Here is a 7,364-nt window from a genome sequence, read left to right as displayed (position 1 = left end):
AAGTCATTGAATTTCATTTTAATGATGGGCTCCCAACCATCTTCTAACTTTCTAGGAATAGAAGTTTCAAGTTTTAGTTTCTCTTCTCTAGCTTTTATGAGAGCATTTGTAATATGTTTTGTAAAGGCTAAATTTATAGCACTAGCATTAGGACTTTTAGCAAGTTTTTGTAAGAACTTTATAACTTCAGAGATGTGGCAATCATCAAAATCTAAATCATTATGAGCTACAGCAATGGGATCATTATTCCCAAGGTTGGAAAAAATTTCAGCAGCTTTATCACAAGCAGTTTCAAGCAGTTTTAGCAATTTCGAGCGCTTTGTACGCTTTGCTCTAGGAGTAGAAACATTGCCAACACCAATTATTTTACCATTGATAGTAGGAGGTGCAGCAACATGTGAAGATTTAGCATTACTAGTGGTGGTAATAGTCCAAACTTTAGCTACATTATTCTCTTTAGCTAGTTTTTCATTTTCTTCTATATCCCACCTAGCACGTAGTTCAACCATTAATCTTATATTCTCATTAATTCTAACTTGGATGGCATTTGCTGTAGTAGTAATCTTATTATCAATATCATTATTAGGCATAACTTTCAATTTTAAAAGATTAACATCAGAGGCAAGCCTATCAACTCTAGAAGCAATAGTATCAATTTGATCAAGCTTTTCCTCAACAGATTTGTTAAAAGCAGTTTGTGTACTAATAAATTCTTTAAGCATGGCTTCAAGACCAGAGGGTACACTCCTATTATTATTGTAAGAATTCCCATAAGAATTACCATAACCATTACCATTAGCAGAAGGATATGGCCTATAGTTATTACCGAGTTGTTCCTATAAGCATTGTTGTTGAAATTATTATTTTTAATGAAATTCACATCAACATTTTCTTCTTGAGCAACCAATGAAGCTAAAGGAACATTATTTGGATCAACATTAGATCTACCATTCACAAGCATAGACATAATCACATCAATCTTATCATTCAAGGAAGAGGTTTCTTCAATAGAATTTACCTTCTTACCTTGTGGAGCTCTTTCCGTGTGCCATTCAGAGTAATTTATCATCATATCATCAAGAAGTTTTGTAGCCGCCCCCAATGTGATGGACATAAAGGTACCTCCAAGCAGCTGAATCCAATAAATTCCGCGAAGAAAAATTTAGTTCTGCATAGAAGGTTTGGATGATCATCCAAGTAGTCGATCCATGGGTTGGGCAATTCTTTACCAAAGTTTTCATTCTCTCCCAAGCTTGAGCAACATGTTCAGTATCTAATTGTTTAAAATTCATTATGCTACTTCTCAAAGATATAATTTTAGCGGGAGGATAATATCTACCAATAAAAGCATCCTTGCATTTAGTCCATGAATCAATACTATTCTTAGGCAAAGATAGCAACCAATCTTTAGCTCTTCCTCTTAATGAGAAAGGAAACACTTTCAATTTAATAATATCACCATCTACATCTTTATACTTTTGCATTTCACAAAGTTCAACAAAATTATTGAGATGGGCAGCAGCATCATCGAACTAGCACCGTAAAATTGTTCTCTCATGACCAGATTTAGTAAAGCGGGTTTAATTTCAAAGAATTATGCTCGTAGTAGCAGGTGGAGCAATAGGTGTGCATAGGAAATCATTATTATTTGCATTTGTGAAGTCACACAATTTAGTATTTTCATGGTTGGCCATTTTAGCAACGAGTAAATAAAACAAACTAGATAAAGTAAATGCAAGTAACTAATTTTTTTGTGTTTTTGATATAGAGAGCAAGACAGTAAATAAAGTAAAACTAGCAACTAATTTTTTTGTGTTTTGATTTAGTGCAGCAAACAAAGTAGTAAATAAAATAAAGCAAGACAATAACAAAGTAAAGAGATTGAGAAGTGGAGACTCCCCTTGCAGCGTGTCTTGATCTCCCCGGCAACGGCGCCATAAATTTAGCTTGATACGCGTAGATGCACACGTCCGTTGGGAACCCCAAGTGGAAGGTATGATGCGTATAGAAGCAAGTTTCCCTCAGTATGAAACCAAGGTTTAATCGAACCAGTAGGAGCCAAGAAGCACGTTGAAGGTTGATGGTCGCGAAATGTGATGCGGCGCAACACCGAGGATTCCGGCGCCAACGCGGAACCTGCACAACACAACCCAAGTACTTTGTCCCAACGAAACAGGGAGGTTGTCAATCTCACCGGCTTGCTGTAACAAAGGATTAAACGTATCGAGTGGAAGATGTTTGCAAAGAAAACAGTAAAACACAATTGCAGTAGATTGTATGCTATGTAAAGAATAGGACCGGGGTCCACAGATTCACTAGAGGTGTCTCTCCCATAAGATAAAAGCATGTTGGGTGAACAAATTACAGTCGGGCAATTGACAAATAGAGAAAAGCATAACAATGCATATACATGACATGATAAATATAGTGAGATTTAATTGGGCATTACGACAAAGTACATAGACCGCCATCCAACCGCATCTATGCCTAAAAAGTCCACCTTCGAGTTATCATCCGAACCCCTCCGAGTATTAAGTTGCAAAGCAACGGACAATTGCATTAAGTATGGTGCGTGATGTAATCAACAACTACATCCTTAGACATAGCATCAATGTTTTATCCCTAGTGGCAGCAGCACATCCACAACCTTAGAACTTTCGTCACATCGTCCCGCATTCAATGGAGGCATGAACCCACTATCGAGCATAAATACTCCCTCTTGGAGTTAAGAGTAAAAACTTGGCCGAGCCTCTACTAATAACGGAGAGCATGCAAGATCATAAACAACACATGAACAATAGATTGATAATCACCATAATCATAGTACTCTCTATCCATCGGATCCCGACAAACACAACATATAGAATTACATATAGATGATCTTGATCATGTTAGGCAGCTCACAAGATCCAACAATGAAGCACAACAAGGAGAAGACGACCATCTAGCTACTGCTATGGACCCATGGTCCAGGGGTGGACTACTCACTCATCACTCCGGAGGCGACCATGGCGGTGTAGAGTCCTCCGGGTGATGAATCCCCTCTCCGGCAGGGTGCCGGAGGCGATCTCCAGAATCCCCGAGATGGGATTCGCGGCGGCGGCGTCTCCGTAAGGTTTTCCGTATCGTGGCTCTCGGTATCGGGGGTTTCGCGACGGAAGCTTTAAGTAGGTGGAGGGTCAACGCGGGGGCCACACGAGGGGCCCGGGGGTAGGTCGGCGCGGCCGGGGCTTGGGCCGCGCCGGCCACCCTCCGGCCTCCTCGTGGCCCCACTTCGTTAGGTCTTCGGTCTTCCGGAAGCTTCGTGCAAAAATAGGACCCCGGGCGAAAGTTTCGTCCAATTCCGAGAATATTTCTTTACTAGGATTTCTGAAACCAAAAACAGCGAACACGACAAGCTGGCTCTTCGGCATCTTGTTAATAGGTTAGTTCCAGAAAATGCATAAATATGACATATAATGTGCATAAAACATGTAGGTATCATCAATAAAGTAGCATGGAACATAAGAAATTATCGATACGTTGGAGACGTATCAGATGCTTGTACATACTTGTTTAGTCTCTAGAGTGGTTTTCTAATGAGAGGGAGATGATATTTGGGGAAGTGCTGTCCAAAAACAGATTCTGTGCTGTTACCAAAAAAAATCGTACGCACAGCCAGAACGTTATTTTGAGTTGCCAATTTTTGAGCATGTTCCCCAGGTTGTTATCTAACTTTCATTAGTTGAACACTTTTTGGTCTGAGCAATGGAAGATTTTTGTTAAATTCGATTTCTGTACTGCTGTCAGGATTTGGCAGATTTACGTCATCCTGCTTTTACGTGTTTCGTTAGTTTGCATTCTTTTGTTTTCGCTTTGTTTCTTTCCTAAAACACAAAAAAAGACCAAAAATATTTCTGTTGTTTCTCTTCACCATTTGTTTATTTGGTACCTTGCTCTTAGTTTGCTTTATTTGCTATCGTTAGTTTGCTATAAGAAAACCCAAAAAGATTTTGCTTTGTTTGCTTGTTTTCTTTCGTTCTTGTTTCTAATTCGAAAACACCAAAAATATTTGCTGTTCTTCTTTGGTTTGTAAACTTCATCATGAGTTCAATGGTCTTCGGTGGCTGGAGCGTGGTTTTCATTTCATATTATCCAAGCTACACAAGTGAAAAGGCAATAATGACGATCTACGACAATCCGATTGTGGTGAGAGGCTGGTATGAACTCTATTTGCTTTCATTTTTGTACATATACTCATCCATATGAGCATGCTTAGTTGGTTCATGTGAGGTATATGTTATTTGAGAAAGTCCAGTAGTTCATGATCTCTCATGTTTAGTTCCAATTTATTAATATGAGTAGCATGACATGGATGTTTGCTTGCATTGTTTTATTCATAAGTAAGTATGGCATTGTGGTATCCTCCTCTGAATAATTCATTTATATCGACTTGGCACATGCTCACGCATGCATATGACTGAACAAAAAGTCAATTAAGCCTCGATGATTTATATTGCTTCGAGTTATTGTATCACTTTTATGCCTCGGTTAATTTATTTTGCCGCAAGCATGATTATGACGATTCCTGCTCTCTTGATTTGTCGCTCCCTAGTCTTTTGCTAGCCTTCACTTGTACTGAGCGGTTACGCCGCTCGTGCTTCCAAACACCTGAAAACCAAGTTGTTCCAAAAGTGTCCACCATAAATACCTATGCATGGCATTTCAAACCATTCCAAGTAAATTCTCATGCGCTACCTTTAAAACTTTCAAAATGCTTCTCAATTTGTGTTAATGTTTCATAGCTCATGAGGAAGTATGTGGTGTTTAGCTTTCAACCTTGTCATTTACTTTTGACGGACTCTCATATGGACTAGTGGCACATCCGCTTATCCAATAATTTTGCAAAAAGAGCTGGCAACGGGATTCCCAGTCCCAAATTAATTAATTCAAATAGACACTCCTCCATGGCTTGTGATTGTTGGACGGCACCCGAAGGATTCGGTTAGCCATGGCTTGTGTAAGCAAAGGTTGGGGGAGTGTCATCATCATAATAAAACTTAAATAAAAAGGCACTCCTTCATGGTATGTGATTGTTGGCAGGCACCCGAGGATTCGGTTAGCCATGGTTTGTGAAAGAAAGGTTGGAAGGAGTGCCAACCAAAAATAAATAAAATGGGAGCCGCTCTTGTGAGTCCGGTTGATGAGGTAGTTAGTGTACCCATTACCATTCGTTGAAAACAACAAACACCTCTCAAAATAATTTTACTCCTGCTTTACAAATGAAAAGCTCTAGCGCATGTTAATCCCTGCTTCCCTCTGCGAAGGGTTAATCTTTTACTTTTATGTTGTGTCTCCATTCTTTCTTTGAGCACTATCTTGAGAGCACAACTGTCATTCTTAGTATAATATGCTTGTCTCAAAATATGATTGATTGTGGTATAACTTTGATGCTTTTATCTTTGACAATCTTCTAGTCTTTCTATGAACCCAAGAGGTGCCTCGGCATTTATGTTTTGCCGATCAAATACAGGCAAGCGAGATACCACTTTATCATATTCTCTTATGAACATTGCAATCCTGCTTATATACATGATTCATGGTGCTTATTATTAATTGTTGGTACCTCTCCATGATTGACATAGCTCGTTGGATGATCTTATTTGCATGTATCTTATTATGAACTGCTAAAGTATTAGCCATAGCATGAGAATATATACATCATATGAGCAAATGTGTTCGTGAAAGTTCTTTTATCGCTCAGTTGTTAACTGAATTGCTTGAGGACAAGCAATAAGCTAAGCTTGGGGGGAGTTGATGTTGGGGTTCGTAGCATAGAAAACAAAGATTTTCCTACCGCAAGACGAATAAATCCAAGATCTAATCTATGGAACACCCAAGATCTAATCTACAAGATCGGAGCAACGAGATTGATATGAGACTAACCCTCGAAGATTTCCAAAGCCTACGAGATTAGATCTCGTTGTTGATGTAGACGATCATCCCCGAGTCTTCGCAATCCGGCGGCACTTCCGTACTCGGTCGCGCGTACGGTGTCGATAAAGCCCTTCCTCTCCCCGTTCCGGCGGGCAGCGGAGGTGTGGTAGATCTCCACGGAATCCCAGCAGCACGACGGCGTGGTGGTGGTGGTGGAGAAGAATTGCTGCAGGGCTTCGCCTAAGCCTGCGCAGCATATGGAGGAGAAAGAGAGGGGGCGGCCAGGGTTTCTGGATGGGGTGCCTTGGCCGGCCACCCCCTCCCCTCTTTATATAGGTGGGGGGTCGGCCTAGGGTTTCCCCTAGGGCCCACCCACCCCCTTTGGCCGGCCACATGGGGGGGCAAACTCCCTCCCCAAGTTTTCTCCCTTATCTCCTAATTTAAACGATTTAGTTTAGGAGATAGATCTTATCTCTAGATTTAAACCATTTAAACTAGAGATAGATCTTATCTCTAAGGGGGGGCCGGCCTAGGCCCACATGTCATGGTGGGTAGGACCCACTATGCCATGTGGCGCCTATGTGGCCTCTCCCGGGGTGGTGGGCCCACTGGTGGCCCTCTAGAACCTTCTAGAAGCTCCGGTCAAAACACCGGACTTTTCCCGAACCCCGGAAATTGACTTCCCATATATGAATCTTATTCTCCGGACCATTCCGGACCTCCTCGTGATGTCCCGGATCCCATCCGAGACTCCGAACAAAAACTTCGGACTCCAACTCATATTCCGAATCTACTTATGCGACATCAAACCTTAAGCGCGTCACCCTACGGTTCGCGAACTATGCAGACATGGTCGAGACTCCTCTCCGAGCAATAACCAATAGCGGGATCTGGAGATCCATAATGGCTCCCACATATTCAACGATGACTTAGTGATCGATTGAACCATTTACATACGATGTCGATTCCCTTTGTCACGCGATATTTTACTTGTCCGAGGTTCGATCATCGGTATCTCCATACCTTGTTCAACCTCGTTACCGACAAGTACTCTTTACTCGTACCGTGGTATGTGATCTCTTATGAACCATTCATATGCTTGCAAGCTAATCGGATGACATTCCACCGAGAGGGCCCGAGTATATCTATCCGGTCATCAGGATGGACAAATCCCACTATTGATCCATATGCCTCAACTCACACTTTCCGAATACTTAATCCCACCTTTATTGTCACCCATTTACGCAATGACGTTTGATGTAATCAAAGTACCCTTCCGGTGTAAGTGATTTACATGATCTCATGGTCGAAGGACTAAGGCAACTATGTATCGAAAGCTTATAGCAAGTTGAACTTAATGACTTGATCTTATGCTACGCTCATTTGGGTGTGTGTCCATTATATCATTCACCTAATGACATAACCTTGTTATTAATAACATCCAATGT

This window comes from Lolium rigidum, chromosome 4, assembly GCF_022539505.1.
Source record: "Lolium rigidum isolate FL_2022 chromosome 4, APGP_CSIRO_Lrig_0.1, whole genome shotgun sequence".
Lineage (NCBI taxonomy): Eukaryota > Viridiplantae > Streptophyta > Magnoliopsida > Poales > Poaceae > Lolium > Lolium rigidum.
The sequence above is the reverse complement of the archived record's forward strand: the minus strand, read 5'-3'. Positions refer to the sequence as shown.